Source organism: Eurosta solidaginis, chromosome 5 (genome assembly GCF_040869045.1).
Source record: "Eurosta solidaginis isolate ZX-2024a chromosome 5, ASM4086904v1, whole genome shotgun sequence".
Lineage (NCBI taxonomy): Eukaryota > Metazoa > Arthropoda > Insecta > Diptera > Tephritidae > Eurosta > Eurosta solidaginis.
This window is the reverse complement of record NC_090323.1, coordinates 207,836,295-207,856,127: the sequence shown is the minus strand read 5'-3', so window position 1 is coordinate 207,856,127 and position 19,833 is coordinate 207,836,295.

Below are 19,833 nucleotides of genomic sequence, written 5' to 3'. Positions count from 1 at the left end.
GCTACTGTAGTAAATCGTATTGTGCAACGGTTAACAGATGCTTCAGCGCGCTTTATTGTGTGCGAATATGCTGCATTTCCATATTCATAAGTTTGTGGCAAGTTTGTTGACATTTATACTAGAGATGGCAGTGGGATTTAATATTGATGGCGATCCCGATTATGCTGAAGCTATCTATGGTCGACATGAGTCATTCATACGGGCCATGTACACACTGAAAGAAAAAGACTGGTAAAATCAACCGAAATACGGGTCAATTCAACCGAAATTTCTGTCAATTTTTATCCATCGCAACAAGATGTTGAATCAACTGCGCACAAATCGTTGATTCGTAATTGACCGTTTTAGTAGTCAAATGAACAAAAAAAGTTGTTGCGACAGCTTTGTACGAAAGTACCTATGTTGCGGCATTTGCAAGGTAGATGAGTTTTCACTGAGATCTTTTCATGGCAGAAATACACTCGGAGTGCTTGCCGAACAGTGCCGAGGGGCGACTCCGCTTAGAAAAATTTTCTTCCAATTGAAAAACCTTATTTCTAAAATTTGTATGTTGCTTTGCCCGGGGTGTGCACCCAGGTCTTCGGTGTGGTAGGCGGAGCACGCTACCATCACGCCACGGCGGCCGCCATGTACATACGTAAATATGTGCATACATATAGTATACAGCATTCATAAGTACAAAGTAGAGAGCGCAGTGAGCGTAAAATTCTCTTTGAAAATTGCTTATGTATTGACAGTTAATCGCCGTTGAAATGACCTGTAAGATCAGTTGTGTTAACAGAAAAATCAGTTAGATTGATTAGGAATCAGTAAATTTTACAAAATTTTGTTAACTTAAGAGCGACAATTTCTCTTCTGTTGAAGTGACTAAACTAATTTGTTCGCTTGACAAAGAACTCGGTCGAATTAACTATAATTCGATCAATTTTACCGAATCTCCGTTTAGTCAAGAACAACAGAACCCATTTGTTGATTTTACTAGCACCATTTCTTTCAGTGCATAAATGGCGAAAGATGCCGTTGAGTAAAAGGTGTTATAGATGGATACTGGAACGATCTTCCCTCATCCCTTGGTTTTGATGTTATGCCATCTTCAGTGTAATTTTTCCAAAATCCACCCCGTCGGAAAAGCTACATAACAAAAAAAGTCACGAAAGGGGTAAGTTGTTGTTGTTTCGACAAAGGCCTTCATAGCCCGAGTGCTAGTCAACCCAATGTTTTTAAGAATTTGTTTCTGAAGCAAAGACGCAAGCTGGAAGACGAAAATTGAAAGAGAAGCTCGCCCTGAATCTCCTCGGAGGTAAATCTCGGTATTTAACGCAGGCACACAACCTACATACTGCTTGCGCACTACCGCACCAGATTTATCGAGGTCGAGGTCGCCTTCATTTCGTAAGTACGGCTTTTTCGGTGAGCATAATCAATGGCGCATGTTAGGAGATCCAGGCTGAGTGCATGCAGTATCTCCACTCGGCATAACTTTCGGCCGCTGAGTGCAAAGCTTGTATTAAAGAAACGCTATAGACCGTGGAAAAGGCTTGCTTAGCAGTATTACTGTTACTGATGCTACACCATACAAGATAACAAAGCAGAAACCTGCTAGTTGTACAACTCTACTCTTGCAACTGTTCTCTGAGAGCAATCTTCGACTTAATGAAGTAACTATGATGTGGAGCATATTTCTCGCTCATCGCCGCTAAGGAAGCATAAGGTTAGACCCAACCTGGAAGAGCAATAATTGCGATGAGGCTGTAGAAGGTAGACGTATGCTTAGGAAGAGCATGAGTGCCATGAGTTTCTATCAGAAAATCAGTGAATAAAAATTCATCGACTGAGATGGCTAGGTTATGTTATGCGAACTTTCCGGTCTAAAAAATAGACCAGAAACAGGAAAGCTTCGACTAGATTGCGATAATCAATTGTCCATGAACCCTTGAGATTTCAACTGACGACGGCCATTACAAAATGAAATGACTGCATCTCAGCGTGCGAACTCCGTTAAAAAAAAAAAAAAAACTTTTATATAGTGGGAGTGGTAGGCGATTCGATACCATCACATCAACGCGACCTTTGTAATCGCTGCGTAGCACGGAGAAAAGGTCGAAATTTTTCATATTTCAACTACGGGTCACGACATCTATCGACACCTAGAATCGGGTTTGCGCACCAGTACAGGCAGACTCAACTCAATGTAGCGCATCCATCTCCAACAATACTTGCGCTCACATTCCGCATAGCTGGTTCTCGTAGAAGCTGGCAAGTTTCGTCAGCCTCTCAGCGTGCAGCTGTGTGACAATTATTCGTCTTTCATACTTATTTGACTCTTTGACGTTGCTGTTTTTATCAGCAATATGTAGACAAGGCAACAGCAATGGCGGTAGCAGCTGTTCATTTACGATGCGATACGTCTGTTTGTATGTCGCTTTGCTGCGAAAGTTTACCAGACTGGCAGTTGCATTTAAGCGCTTTGTACAATTAAATTCATTTTAATAACCATGACAAGTTGTTGCTTTGCGCGTCGTGAGCTGCGGGCGCCATAGTCTTTCCCGCATCAACCTGCATTTGTACATATGTGGTCGCTTGTTGATATGCTCATCTTTGACGTTTGCCAAAAGCTGTAGACTTGGCGATAAACACTTGTTTTGTGAAGGTCTTTCATATAATGTGAGTCTTTTTAAAGCATCTTTTGTTATGTTGTTTACAAATACATAAATATGCAGATATTTTTATTTTTTTATTTTTTCAAAAGGTGTATTATAATGGCAATACTACTCGTAAAGTGTGCCGGGTTTCATTTTCGTGGCATTGCCACCGCGTCTCCATATCTGTTGTAACATGGTGAATACAAATGTTTTGAGTGCCGCTTTTGTTTGGTGGTTGACAAGCGATGACTCAATGAGCTGATTCGCAATAAAACAAACTTCAAAAATACTGTACACTTGCCTTTGTGAAACACGGATTGGAGAGCGCCTTCTTGGAGTACAAAATGTTTATTGAGGATTGAAATTCGGGCTGACAGTGATTAAAGTTTCTATGTCCTAAATTATTTAGACATTTAATCAAAAAAAATTTGAAGACTGAAATCTTCATTAGAAACAGAGAATCCTTATAATGACCCTGACTCAGAAGTCTGAATCACGGATTGAACGAAATTCGATGACGGAAGAACGGGAGCTGGCATCTATGGGACGAACTTGAGGAAATCGATATCAACGGGATGCTACCGCACCATATTTCAGGCAGTAATCCATGCAATAGGAGTTTGCGGTAGAGAATGTCTACGGAGAGATTCATCCTCAAAGAGCATCAACATTATGTGCAATCCTACACAGTTACATCTAATCTAGTGGATGACTGCATTAAAATTCTTAATGACCTGGGAGTCAAAAACAAGGGTTTGCTAGTATGGGTTCCCGGATATCAGGGACATGAAGGTAATGAACATGCAGCTTACCTAGCAAAGCAGGGTGCTACAGCACCATTCGATGGTCCAGAGCTCTTTTGTAGACTCACAAAAGCACACACCAGAGAAACCATAAGTAACTGGGAAATATAACAATTCAGACGTTGCGTAATTTACTGCCCAGGGCAAAGCCAGGCCAAACTGTTTATACTTCTGGAAACGAAAGTATCAACCAAACTCATTAATCTAAGCATGGAGGACCTACGAACTCTCACTGAGTACTATGGGGGATACCACCTAAGTAAGTTAAATCTATCCGATACTCAAATTTGTCGTTTCTGTGAGCTGAAGGATGAAACGCTGGTTCACATTCTCTGGCAAGGCAGATACTCTCCCATCTAGGTGGTGTGACTCTTAATCTCTATGTGATATGGAATGCCTGAAGAGGTACTTAGATACATTAAAAGCCTCCACATACAAAATTAGGCTGAAAGGTTATGCACAATAGATCTACACAAAGTTCGCAGTGTTTCCAGGCCTAATAATAATAAGCAGTGGAGTAACATTTGTACTTTGGAAGAGAAGAGAAGATAGTCTAGGATGATAACCTATGTCCAAAATAAACCTCAAAAATTTGGGAATCATTTTATTTAAACGAAACAGGCAATAGAGGAGTACTTTCAGCAAAGACCCAGGTTTTTAATTGTATAAGGAAATAAACAGTAATTTTGAATCTTCAGGATGAAATCATACTTGTTGTAAGCAAAAAGCTATTTTAGTAACACAAAAACCTTAGAACACTCTGTAAAAGTTTGATTCCCAACGGAATTTCGAATTCGTTGGGGAGAGAACGACCAATTCACTGCTGGAAAAATTAAAAGGTTCACGTTCAATGAGGATACCACCACGAATGAGACAAACGAGCCTTCACGGAAGGGTTACCTTCCCTCATGTTTCCATATGGAGGTCCCAACATAAATAAAAAAGCGGTATCATAGAAGAATACGTAAAAAAACTAAAGGGCGTATGCTCGCACTACGATACTACTGACAAAAAATAAAACCAAAATATTCATCCTAAATTCTTCTAAAGTGTAAACGGCACTTTGTATCGCGTTGCTTGTTTACAACCACTTAGTGAATACCCTCAATGTATTAAGTTGTTATGAATGAACGATAATTCGTCAAAGTTGCAGTGACAAGTCAGTAAACCGTCAAAACGTCGGAACAAATTAACGCTCCTATAACAACAAGTCAGTTTCGAGTGACGCTTAAGGAAATTAGAACTTGTTTTGAAAAGAAATAAGATGATTAACGTATTAATGCAACTCTTCAAGCATCATTGCAATACATTGAATCAAATGTCACGTTTTGTTGAATTAATAGGCGAAAGAGAAACGAGAAAAAACAAAGTAACAAAAAATATCAAGATGTATTAAAATTAATCCAAGGAAGTAAAAATCGCGTTATCTTAAAATATAATTATGCTTGAGTAATCTCTAGGAGATTTCATATATATGGAGCTTGGAGAATGGACATCCTCATGTCTGCAGCTATATAAGAAAGTAATAATGAAAGTCGCTGTCGGAAGACGCTGCTTAAACGACAACAACTACTTAATCACACCTCCAGCGAGTTAGGGAGGTTTAGTATATACACGCGGCAGGTATGCCTTCCGAAAGAGGCGACTAAAGTACCCAAATGATTCAAGGGATTGTGTAGCGCAACCCTTTTAAGGGTCTGCCGGCGCAATTTATAGCTTCTCCAACCCAATTTTCAACCCCACCTACCCGTGGCGAATCCTCTTTCCTTAGCAGGCGAGGCTCTGCCTACCCAAAGTTCCTCATGGAACTAGGGGATTGGGGCAGAATGGCCCAGAAGGTTCAATGTAGTAATTTTAAATCGTTTCCGAGATGGTCGGACTTCTACCTTATTGGTGCTTGTTACCGGAACGTAACCACCAACACCGACAACACTCCGCTGCAACAACTACTACTTAATAACCAAATTGTAAGTGAGTATGCTACTTGGCGGCTTCCTGACCAAAAAACGTGAAATCAACTCGATCATATTGTGATAGATAGAGCATAGCCCCAACGTCATAGATGTGCGAACTACTTTACGAGCTCCCAATATCTAATCACACCAATATAATCAGATGTATTTATGCAGCCCCTTTCCAGAGTAACGATTTCTTCACACTTCAGAAAACAATAATATTACATACAAGGCCAACTTGGGTATGATCACAACCAGCGGTAATTGTGAGCGTTTTCGTGCTGAAAAGTTAAAAGAAACAAGCAAGGAAGTTTAAATTGGGGTCAAACTGAACATTACATATCCAGCTGTGCACTTGAAACGCTGTTGTTGTATGCTTTGTGTGATTAATATTGTTATAAGGCTGTGTTATAAGACCTTTAAGAAAAGCGGGCGTGACCTTTAACCGATTTTGATTATCTTCAGGCAGTCGATATAATTTGGCAAGAATAGTGCCTGTGATAAATTTCAATGCAATATCTTTAACGATATGTTAAACTTCCAAATTTTCTTCTTCTTAATGTGGGTGGTGCCCCATACCCATCACACTCTCCCAACATTCAGGGAGTGATTTCGCTGTTAGAACAACAACAGAAACCCGATGACCAGTTCCTGATCGTGAACACTTTATGCCAGAACTCGCTGATGTCGGAGTGAGGATGGAAATATCCCAGCTAGAAAATAATAAAGCTCATGGAAAACCGACAAACACGCCGAGCTCTACACATCCTAGAGGTCAAGAGTTTCTTGATTGATCGGAAAACCAACCTTAAGCTTAATTGTAAGCCTAAACATGTAACAAAGATTTTATCTTGTCAATAAGAGCATCTTTGGGCTTAGTGGGCAATTGAGAAGTAAAGTGTAATGACGGATACTAGAACACAGCGGCTACGGGGTTAGGTCATGCTCGGCCAAAAAGGAATTCTTATTGGAAACGCTGAAAGGACCAGGTGGAGAACGATGTAAATTCCCTTGGGGTTACTGATTGGCGCCAGTTAGCTAAGTCGCCTGGGCTTGAAACCACACACTGGAAATGGCTGCAGGCCTGCCAAAACTCTGCACCCAGAACTGCCACGGGATGTCTCCTTATGAGCCCTGAACATAACTAATATAGTGGGGCCAAAGAAGTCGATAATAAAGAGCATAACGAAAATGTCACAAATCTGGACACCCAAGCAAACAACTACTTGATCTAGCCCAGCCTGAAAGAGACCATCTTCATAAGCACTATGATGAGATCCGGCACTTGCCACACAGTCGTTTACATCGGTAAAAGCTTTTGCCAGGACGCGCTCGGTAAACCCTCTTATCAATATCCAGTATCCCACTTTTGCAGAAGAATGCACATTACCAAGGGAGACACGAGTCACCATGGCCCAACTTCGTTCGGGATACTGTAACAGGTTAAACTCTTACTTGTCCAAAATCAACACCGGCATACGTAATATATGTCCTGCATGTGGAACCTACGCCTCTAACACCAACTTCCCTATTCCATCCCTGTTGAAATTGCTAGTTTCCTTGGACTCTCGTTAGACAGGCAGTGTTGGTGACAATTTGTGAGTGGTCGCACCCATTTATTAAAGCGAAGCATTGTTACCACAACAAAAAACAACAGCAACAACAATAAGAGACGGGAGCGACTTGTTTAACGGCCAAAACCGTTTAAACGGTAAAACGCCAATTAAAAAGGTAGTGATGGAAATTCTTTTGAAGGATTTATCAATTGCTTTGCGAATATAGTTCCCATATCCCATACTTTCCTCTCAATGTTAAATGCTAACTAGAAACAACGCACGCTTACCTAAGTTCCATAGAGAAATTGATCCGCATACAGGCAAACATAGCTAAATCGATTTAGCTCATCGCACTGCTCATTTCAGAGCACTTTTTATGAGGTAATCTCTCCCTCTTATCTTTTCACTTCATAATCGTAAAAGATATAAAAAAATCAATATTTAATGCAAACAAAGGAAACCCAAAATGCTAAATCGCTGGGATGAGGTCTGTTAGTCGGTTCAACAACAGCGACCACCCCGTTCAGGAACGTGGTTCAGCGAGCAATCAGAGTTGCGCAAAACCAAAAAAACTGACTCAATATTTCAAGCAGCAAAATAAGAAGAAAAAACAGAGAAAGAACAACTGAGATCATGCAAAAAGAAGTTGTTTAATAAATACATATATCTATATATAAAAAGAAGTGTACATTTTGATTGTCACTCCATAACTCGAGAACGGATAGAAAGATTGCCATGAAATTTTTAGGAAAGATACAGGAAGGAGAGATGATGGTTAGTTTGTTTTTGAAATCCCAAATCGGTTTAGCCATTCTTGAGTAATGAATTTTGAATTTTGAAAATTCAAAATTTGAAAATTTGGTATATAAATTTGCCTATATTAGTATTTACGATCCTTTTTTCCGGGAAGTTAACCAGAGACGGACTGGGATTAGAACTAGGACAGGGACTGAGACTCGGAGTGGGACTGAGACTGGGACTGGAACAAAATACATACCACCCTCTGGGACGGACAATAAGGGATGAAGAAGAATGAGAAGAAGGTGAGAGAAGAGAAAAGAGAGAAGTAGAAGTATACTGAGAAAGAAATATAATGAGACGAATATGAAGACAGATGAAGCGAAAAAGACGGAAGGAGGAGTGAATAAAAGGATCGGAAAAAAGTGAAGAGGGGTGGGGGAGGGCAGAGTTAGACGGAAAAAGCTTATTAAAAAATGCAGATAGGCCAAATTTAGGGCAGAACAACGTCTGTCAGGTCTGCTAGTACATCTATAATTTAAAATCTAAAAGGGTTATTAAAATCACGAGATGAATTTTGGTCAAGGCACCAAAATGAATAAAATTTTACTACTTGAAAATGACACATGACGAAATGACATGAGCAAATGACGACAGTCAACCAAACAATAGATGACATGCAGCAGCAAAAGCATTGGTTGAAAAACAAAGCTCAGAGTGCAGTCAGCGAACGAGTTAATAAATCAGCAAATATATATTAATCACGTTCAAGTTCATTGTTTTTATAATAAAAAAAATTTTATTAAGAACAAATTTGAACAAACAATTTGCAAAAGGGAGGGCTTGGGGGTGATGTTAGTCACACATTTAACAAATTTTCGCACGCTAACAACAAAGACGACAAAGAAATATGATGACAGGAAGCGTTTCTTGGAGTACTTCAGTGTGGGAGAATGCAAAATTATTTATGGTAAACAATTATTGCTGTAAACATGTTGCATAGCGACACGCAAAATGTTTATAGAATGAGTCGGAGATGAGTGAATTAATGTTGAGAAATACGAGACTAATATATAGTACATATTTGCTTTAATGGCAGCGAACAGCGATAAGAAAAGAGCAACTGTGACGGCTATAAATATTCGTCAGGTATATTTTTAAAAATAAACTGGAACAATTTTTAAAGTATCCACTTTAAAAAAATATCGACTGAGAAGTGAAATATGACTCTATCTCAGCTGCCGTTTCGAAAACGCCCTATTTCAGATACGTTTGAATAACGCCCTACTTCAGACTTTGTTTCAAAAACGCCCCAGCTAATGTCAAAATGTTATGAGCTCAGATAGGGCATTTTTGAAACAAAATCTGACAAACCTTTCCTGAGATAGGGCGTTTTCGAAACGTCAGCCGAAATAGGGTGATATTCCACTCAGCAGTTGATATTTTCTTTGTAGACGTTCAATTCAATATGTCAACAAACGGGTTATCCATTAACGACGGAGTATAAAGGAGATATCGGTTTGTTATCGAAGTATTATAAATTTGCTATTGACAAAAAAGGTTATCGATTTTTGTCGACGAATTATCCGTTCATTATCAAAAAAATATCGATCTTTTATCGAAAAATTATCGATTTGATATCAAAAAGTTCTAGATTTGTTACTTGCATGTTATCTATTTTTTATCGAAATTTTATCAATTTGCCATCAGTTATCGATTTGTCATCAAAAAGTTATCTATATATCTATTATAGAAAAGTTATCGATATGTTATCTATAAGCTATCGATTTGTAATCGGCATGTCTGCAATTTGTCATCGTCCTGTTATTGATTTGTTATCGAGAATTTATCTATTTCTTATCCAAGTTATCGATTTGTTTTCAAAAACTTACCGATGACTTGGCGATAACAAACCGATAACTAGACGATAATAATACAATAACTTTTCGGTATCGGTTGTTATAGCTAAGAATTCGTCGTATCCCAAAATTATTTGTTGCTGGTAAAGTTACCCCCTTGTGGTTTAACTTCAACCCATGGATGAGCTCTAGTTAGTTTAAAAACATTCGTTTTCTAGACGTCCAGCTGTATGTTCACGAACTGAACTGCACGAGTACTTGGTACTATTTTTTTTTTACACCAACCTATCTCAGGATTTGGTTGAATAACTCCCAATATCAGCTGAAAATTTATTGTGGCGAAAATTACGAATTTCGATACAGCAGCTAACGCAGACGTTATTACGCACACATGTACACAGCAACAAAGAGAGCAGACAACATTACTCACACATATACACACATGTATTTACATAGAGAGTACAGTTAATATGAGATACAGAGGTGTCAGAGAAGCAAATAGGCAACTAAACGAGAAGGCTGTTCACGAAAAGTTTAGATACTGGCAAAAGTAGGCGAACGAGCCAACTAAGAGCGTGAAAGCGCGAAGTTCAAACGACGGTCAATCGAATTTACGACGCTATAAGTGAAGTACGCGAATACTTTAAATTGTGCAGAACTTCTACCATAGTGGTGCTGCTGATAAATATCATTTTTATATACAGAACATTTAATGCTATTTATTCGACAGTTCAGTGATTCGGACGATAATAAAAGGCGTAGAATTATCATAAATTTCCTAAATTTCGTAACAGTATTTAACTTACTTTTAGGTGAGAAGTTTTTAAAATAAATTTTGAGTAAGGCGTCTTCTACCGACTCCTAGATAGGGTGGCTCTGAAAACATCCCAGATAATGGCTTATTTAAAGAAATCCGTTTCAAAGAGACACGCGATGACGTTTTCTATGAGAAGATTTACCATTTATTACGACGCAAAGAAAACAAGTAAAGGTGTCTAAGTTCAATCAATCAAATACAATACAATAACCGAACATTATATACTCAGCGTGAGCTTCAATTGTACATTTCATTTCAGACAAATTACTTTTCTACATAACATGTGGCACCGCCCGTTTAAAAAAAAAAGTCTCCCCATTTCCTCTTACAATAAAACTTGATAAGTGAAATATCATTGATTCAAAACTATTTTTTGCTAAGTTATAGCTTATTATTCTAGTCTAAGACCCATTTAAACTTGTTTTATATCTAAGTTGCCGTGGTGTTTAACCGATCCCGTCCATTTTTACTAGAAATATTTTCTGCTATAAGGAAAATATGTGTACACAATTTCATTACGATATGTTAATTTTTCTTCGAGTTATGGCTCCCGAAACATAGAAAATTGCTTAGTCATAAAAGGGGCGCTGCCACGCCCATTTGAAGTTTTTCCTCTTTATTGTTATAAATCCACTTGGGAAATGAAATACAATTGATATAAAGCTCTTTTTTGCAAAGATATTCGTCCACGACCCTTTTAAAAATCTTTTATATAAAAGTGGGCGTGGTCCTTAACCGATTTCGTTAATTTTTCTTCAAAGCATTCCTTATAGTAGAGGCAACCTCTCTGCCAAATTTTCTTACGACAGGTTTAACAGTTTTAGATTTATGAATTATAATATTTGTAAAATTGATTTTATAACAAGTGGGCGGTGCCACGCCCATTTTAAAAAATGTTTCGATATTTTTATCAAGAGTCTCAATATCAGTCCACATGTCAACTTTCAACATTCTACGTGTATCTATTATTTACTAAATTATCAGGTTTTTTGTGTTTTCCAAAATGTTATATATATAAAAATTGGGCGTGGTTATCATCCGATTTCGCTCATTTTCAATAGCAATCTATTCTGGGTACAGATAAGCTCGTGTACCAGATTTGGTGAAGATATCTGAATATTTAACGTCGGACGGACGGCCATGGCTCAATCAAATTTTTTTCTATACCGATGATTTTTATATATGGAAGTCTATATCTATCTCGATTCCTTTATACCTTTACAACCAACCGTTATCCAATAAAAGTTAATATACTCTGTGTGCAGAGCACGTTGAGTATAATAAAAGCCTGAGAACATCATTCTGTTCCTGAAGCATTCTTTTAATGGTAGATTTTACTGTACCAATATTCATACCATTCACAGTGAGTATAAAAACTTAAGATTTTACAAAAATTGCAGCTCTAAAAAACTGATAATTTTATGCGTTTTTTATCGACTCGTATTATGTATATAACCACTTATGTATTTTGTATGCATTTATATACACACTTTTGTTTTATTTTTTTAATAACAACGGAAGTTGCGCAGTCATGTTCATATACCTCATAGTCACACGCACTTTACTTGTAGTCACAGGCATTAGCACAGTCTCTTGTAAAATTATATATGTATATTATAATATTATCTATCCTGCAGAATTACTATAAAAACCGATACGATACTTAACAACATTTTAAGGAACATATACAACTAATTTACATACGAAATTATTAAAACCCACGCAAGCAAAACGAACACAACTATCAAGATAAAGCAAAATATTGAAAAAAAAAATTTAATATTGGAAAACAAATTTGTATATCAATAAAAAATTGCTTCGTCATATTATGTACACATGCCTGTCTTATGTAGTGAAAAAGATAAAAAAAATTTACGCACATGCAAATATCTGAGAAATATGCAAATTTCAAGGATATAACCCAACCATTGCCAATAACTGCAAAATGGACTTGGTGACTTTATATGGCTGACAGTAAAGGCTACAGTAAATAAATTAGGCAGCTTTAATGATACCATTTGCTCATGAGTATGTAAATATGTATACGAGTATATGGCTGTTTGTAGTTTTATGTATGCACTCTTGCCATAAAAATGGACTAAATAAAAATTTGTCTTGCGACAGGAAATCGTATTCCATGCATGCAGAGTTTACTTAATTTTTTATTTATTTTTTTTTTTATTTTTTTTTTATTTTTTTTTTTTTTTTTTTTCGTTTTATTGCACAACAAATGGCGGGATAACTGCGCTCTGTCTGTCGCTCAGGGTGTAGTCACATTGGAAGTGATAATTTTGATTGCTAGTAAAAAGCAATGATGCAGAGGATGGGTTAGGATAAATATTTTTTTGTTTTGCAAGAAGCCCTGCCGGTATATTCAAACTTGCTTTTCGTTTGATTAAGTATCCATTTTTTTCTCTTTTTTTCAAGTTAAGCACACTTTCAGTAAAACACTTTTTTGTTTTCATTGTTGGAAATTCATGTGAGGGTATTGTAGTTTCAGTTTCGGTTTCTTCAGTTTTAATATAATTTTTCAAGCAATTGGAATTAAACACGCTTTTCTAGCATCATAGTTAAGTATTCTTTCGAGTGTTAAATTTGGAAACCAAGTTTTTGAAAACATAGTGTTACGAATTTTGAAAAATTCCTGATTATTTTGCAGCTTCTATTAATGTTAGAATCTCTGAACTGTAGAATAAATAACTCAAATATTCAGTATAACAAAACCGTTCTTTATTTAAACTACTTTGGGAGTAGTACTTCACACTTCCAATACTCGCGTACTTCGCTAAAGCGTGTGAAAATTAAACTGATTCATTACTCCTCAGATCGCGCTGTTGCCAGATTCGCAAATTTCTCCTAAGGTCTAGACTTTTCACGAACATGCCTTCTGTAATAGTTGTATATCATACTTGGTTATTTAGCTATATGCGTGTGTATGTGTGAGTAACAACTTCTGCTAATAGCTGATGATAACGTGATATGTGATTGTTTCTCTTTCTTCTTTCTTTCTGCTTCAAGCTGCTGGTTATGTGTGTGTGTGTGCCTGCTTGCTTTGATGTGTTCATTTACATAAGTGTGGCTGCTTGCTTTATTGTTGTTGTGGATTTATTTAGTAGTAGTAGATGTATATAACTGCTAATATTCGCCACAATAGAGTTGTGTAATTTATAAATGGCGGCAGCCGTGATGTGGTGGTAGCGTGCCCCGCCTACCACACCGAGGATCCTGGGTTCACGACCCGGACAAAGTAGCATCAAAATTTTAGAAACAAGTTTTTTCAATTAGAAGAAAGCTTTTCCGAATGTATTTCTGCCATGAAAAGTTTCGCAGTGATGGCGTTCGGAGTCGGCGTAAAACAAGTAGGTCCCCTACCGCCAATTTGTAAAAAATTAAAAAAGAACACGACGCAAATTGGAAGAGAAGTTCGGCCTCAAATATCTTCGGAGGTAATCGCGCCTTTATTTACAGTGTATAAATTATTACTTTATAACTCTAACAAAAATTTCAGCAAGAAATAGCTTAAAAAATTCCCAGTATATTTTATTTGCGTTAATTTAAAACAAAATTACATTGTCTGAAGAGAGCCATGGAAATCAATTTTGAAGTTCAATCAGGTTTACTCTAACAAATTAAAAGTTAGAAGTATCCAAATATTCGCATTGAGTTAAGTTTATTCTAAAAATAACGAACATAAAGAACAACAAAAGGTGTGAATAAATTGTGCAGCCCATTTTGTGCACACAAGTGTATGTACTAAGACTCTAAAAAAAATTTAACTAGGACTGAAAACAGTTTATGAAAAAAAGTGTCAACTTTATCGTTCTAACTAAACCACAAACCGTTATTAATCTGAAAAGCCAAAAAATTTTGCACTAAAAAACAAACGTAAACCTAAATTTTTAGAACTTTATACTAAAACTCATTAGTTTGAAAACTAAACAAGATTTACAAATATTTTCAGTTTTAATTTCTTTCCGGTTTTGGCTTTGGTGTCGCGCTTTGGTTTCGAATTTTTAAAATATTTTCAGTTTCTGATAAGTTCCGTTTTAAGTTCCGGTTTTGGACTGACAAAAATTTTAGTGGAAGCGGGGTTTAACAAGGTGTTTCAGTTCCCGCTTTAGTTTCGTTCTTTAAAAATTGTTTCAGTTATGTTTTGTTCCACATTTGGTTCAATTTAGTTTTGTGTTTCAGTTTCAGTTTGGTTGTTCAAAAAATATTTTGAGTTTCGATTTCACTGTGGTTTCAGTTTCGGTTTCCAGTTTTGGTTTTCGGTGATATTTTTTGGTTTCAGTTTCGGATTCGTTCCTTAATATTATTTTCAGTTGGATTTTCTTCCACTTTTGGTTCGCTTTTGCCTCCTGGGTTATTTCAAGTTTTGGTTTATTTTATTAAAAATAATTTCAGTTTCGATTTCATTCTGGTTTCAGTTTCGGTTAAGGGTTCGTTCTTTAATATTATTTTCTGTTGGATTTTGTTTGTTCCACTTTTGTGTTGCGCTTTTGTTTTGTATTTTAATTTCAGTTTTGGTTCATTCTTTAAAAATACTTTGAGTTGCGATTTCATTTTGGTTTCAGTTCTGATTTCGGATTCGTTCTTTAATATTATTTTCAGTTGGATTTTGTTCCACTTTGGTTTCGTTCTTTAAAAACGTTTCAGCTAAGGTTTGTTCCACTTTTGTTTCACGCTTTTTTATTTTTTATTTTAATTTCAGTTTGGTTCGTTCTTTAAAAATGTTTTAAGTATGTTTCGATTTCAATTTTGCTTCGTTGATTACCAAACCTGCCTTAAGCATAAAAGATGTAATTAAGTTTAAACTACTTAAGTGTACCTCAATACTTTATTTTTCAAAAATCTGACTATTGGGTAAAGGTTCGAGCCAATTCATGTAGCGGTATAAGTTTTTCTTATGTTGTAGAAGCTACTGCACCAAACGATTTTTAAAATCTTTTCTAGTCCTGACAAAAATAGTTATTAGATAATTCTTAATCAAACCCTTGAATTTCCTTGGTAATTCTTTCATATATCTGTTGGATTGAGTCCATAATGTATATTTTGAGGCTTACCTGCAAAAAAAGGAGAATAGTTTTATTAGTAATTGTCTTAAAAGCAGGCATGCTTAACCAACGAAACGATATCATTTCGTTACGATAATCAACGTTAATAAACGAAACGAAGTCATTTCGTTTCGTTTATTAACGTTAAGATCGTCAAATTAACGAAATGATTTCGTTTCGTTTTCTGCCATATCAAAACGAAATCAAATCGTTTATGTTGATTATTAATTTCAAACTATGCTGGCAAAGCTGATTGATGGCGGAGTCATTAAAGGTGTAAGCATTAGCCAAGCTGATTGCAACTTTTCTCATGAATTTTGACAGTACAAACATTTCTCAGAGTATTTTTGACATTACCACCAACGAATTACACAAACAAATTACATAGAGTTTGTGTGTGTATGTGCGCTCGTTGTTGCCACCTTACGGCTTCACCATGGCTATAGCATTGCCAGCACAATTCAAACATAAAGTATCACGTTTTTGTTAACGTTTTTAACGTTAACGAAAGCTTTTCGTTTCGGTTAAAAACGAGATACAATTTATCTTGATAATTTCTTTATCGATAATATTTCGAAGTGTTGCAACGGAAACGGTAGAAATTTTTTGATAAACGATTAGCTTAACGTTAAGGTGCATCCCTGCTTAAAAGTAAGGCTATGTACGTAAATATGTATTGTATAAATAATTTTTTTAGATAAAATTTTATTTGGCTAGAAAATACAGAATTGTTAATAGTTGTTAGAGAGAAGCTCGCCCTATATCTTTTCTAAGCTATATCGTGTTAAATTGTCATTATTCTTATAGTCACCAAAGTAAGAAAATTATATTGATTTTAATTCAAATTAAGATCTCATCTATCTTGCATACATATTTTGCCACATAAATATAATTGTTGAGCTTTCTGCCCTTTCGTCTAGCCTCAAAAACTTTTCAGATTCTTTTAATTTTTTCTATTGGCTTTCACTGACAGCAATATATTTTGACGTCGTACTTTTCATCACCCGACTATTTCCCTTCCACCTGTTTATATCAAAAGCTAAAAACCGATGAGTAATCTGCGTCAATGTGCTGACGCATCATCTCAGTTGAAGGGACACATTCGGATTTTGGGGTACGTGCCTTTATTGTAAATGGGTAGTTTTTATATCTTTTTGATTAAAGTACGTACATATTTTCTACAAGCACATATGTGAATGCATTATAATATACAAACACGTACATATGAATATGGCTTTGTATGCTTTCTTTGCACAGCTTACACCAGTTGCTTGTCACGAGCACTGCTCAATACCACCCATCACCCACCACCCACAACTTCATCATATATAAATTTTTTGCTAATGCATCTGATACATACATCAATACATACATACATTTACAACTTGTTTATATATGTGTAGCTTAAGCATCCGGCCACGCTGTATTTCCTTTGATGACTCATGTTTTTGCCTGGAGCGTTTTTACTGTATTGTTTTTTATGCAACAGTCAAGCAACCACCCACATGTGGTATTTATATATGGATACAAAAATTAGTTGACTATAACTGGTATACAAGGACAATACAAAAAGGATGTTTACCCCCAAATTCTATGGCCCGTAATCATAGTCGCTGACTAAAATACTATTTAGTTAAAATCTTGCCTAAATTAAAAATGGAATTTAAAATTTTGATCTGTCATAGACATATTAAACACAGTTTTCAGCTAAAATAAGCATGGACATGGTATCCGCATGAAAAAAGGCATTGATTGGCGCTATGAAGAAATTTTTTAGAAATTTTAAAAGTTCACCCTGTTCCTTACAACCGTGGTTACTTGACTCCACGTATAAAAAATGGTAATTTTTTCTTGACAAAAACTCATTCAATACCACAAAAAATGTCAAAGGAGTACTTGAAAACGTGTTTTGATCATAATCCGGTGGCGGATAATTATCATTCAATTAAATTTAAAAGTTATTAGCAAACATTTTGTAAAAATTCGCTGTTTTTTATCAGCCGTCAATTTAAAATTGAGTGCACAATCTTTTAATTGAACATGAACATACTTATTTAAAGAAAATTTACTTAATTTCGTTCTTAAAAAATTTGTTAAATCTCGCAACATAAACGAATAATTAGTTAAAGCGGATTTGGGCTCCTTAAAGCAAAGGAAGAAGGCTATTCACTCATACACTTGTATTCATGTTGAATAGTTTGTAAGAATGTTGTAAAGTTGTTTGCATTAAGACAGATGTGACGGCCAAAATGATGCAAACCTTAAATGTTAGGTGGCCCTAAACGTTAAAGCCGTTTAATTTAATAGACCCGAAATCGAATAGGGATATCTCTAACCTCGAACTAATAAGTATGCACGACATTCAATGATAATCAGGCTAAATCAAATTTAGGTTTGTCTTCGTAAAGTCATCATATATAAAGGGAGTTTAGTATAGTTTTCCATAGGAAAGAAGTGACGTAGAATGTTGAGCCATTGTACATGGACGTGCAAAGTTTAAGTCCCTTTTATATTAGAAAATCATTGAACTCAAGTCGATCATGACATAGACTAAGAGGGTGGTAAAAGGGGGAAAAAGTTCAGCAGCGCCCGTACCACGTAATTCTTAAAATTTTTGTTGCTAATTCTTGTTGTATTCCGTATTGTATTTCACGCTTTCTTTTAAAAGGAATTTGCAAATGTAAAGGGGGAATAGAAGACACAAAAGGAAATGCCAGCAGAACTGAGTTCAAGAATTCTGTAATGTAATTCAATAATTACAAGTCGGAAATAAAAAATTGTTCTTTTATTAATAGATATTCACAAAAACCGAATAATTACCCACAAACGGCTGCGAAACTGGTAAAAATTGTATCAGCGCAAAACGCCTTTTTAGTTAATTTTATTCTGTGTACAACAATATCACCAAAATTACATCAACCACATGAAAGTCTTAAACTTTTTTGCGAAAATATCTTGACCGAGTAAAAGTATTACTTTGCCGCCTTCGGATTATTGCTTCCGAAATTAAAACGCGTCATTTGACACCTCGCCCGAAATTTTTTGACATGAATTAAAAATCGACGCATGTGGTAATAATTCCATTGAATATTAGGATGCTACTTTTTCCTCAAGAGATACTAAAATATCAAAACTCACAAATATCTTTGAATGCGGAATAGTCTTAATTAAAGATTTCTCATATGTGGAGCCAAGTAACCATCGCACATTTTAAAATTGTATAATTTTCGTCACAAACATATTAATACGCATTCTAGGTATAATAAATTAGCTCCTGACGTATATTTGCTTGTCGGGTAAGCCTTTTTTGACTTCCATTTAAGTTCATCGCGTTTAAATAGCAAATTGTTTAATTTCTCGCAACTTTTGACAGCAGGCCACCAACTTAAAACCTATTTTAAAAAATTAAAATCGGGCTCATGTCATTTTAAATTTAAACTACTTTTTTAGATATAAAATAGTGTTTAAGTGGACTATAACAGACTTAAAATGATATTTAATTTAGAACCATGCTTAAACCAATAAAACTCTATTTTATTTCGACTATGATTACGGGCCTATGTTTTTATTTTTAGTATTTCAGCATAGAGAAAGTTTTGCAGTATGAAAATCCATAAGGGATAGATTCAGTTACTAGCAAACCTGTTGGAAGAAGTTTCACTCAATATAAAAAAACTTAGTTACTTAACTTTTATTTTGATGCCCATAGTGAGGAAGAAATATTCACGATTACCTTAGTCCACATTTAGGTCGATATCTCCAGAACGAGTTGAAATGCCGACATCAAAACCACATTTTGTTAAAGATTTCATTAAAATATTTCGCTTAATGCAAATGTTAAACAAAGAAATTTTTGAGCTAACCTGCTTCACGTTTAAGTCGAGATATTCAAAATTTGTGAATTGCTATCACACTAAACTTTGCGACCAGATTTTGGATGCAAGTGTTAGTATAGCCAATCTACAGACTGCAGAAAGTCAAAAATCTGACTGGTGCAAAATAAAGTTCAGACTCATTTTTTGGGCAAAGCATTCAATATTTACCTAATTAGAACTACCTAATTGGCTATAAAACTTGTTTCTACAAATATTTTATAATTCAGAATAATAATCTGAAATAACTAAACCAACTAAGTATGACATTAAACAAGAAGAAATTTACTCAACAGCAGTGTAGCAGCATGTAAAATATCTTTAAGCATCAAAGCTTTTATTAAAGCAGTTTCCAACTTCGAAATTTTTCATTTGCCTCTTGACGTTATGTGTGTTCTGCTGGTCGCCCGATGTTGCCCAAAATAATGCAGAACGGTGTTTTTTACGCCAAGAAAATTATTTACTCATTAAATACGAAAATATCTCATAAAATTTAGTTCTCAAGTAATCCATCCACACAATATGTCCAGCGCTGCA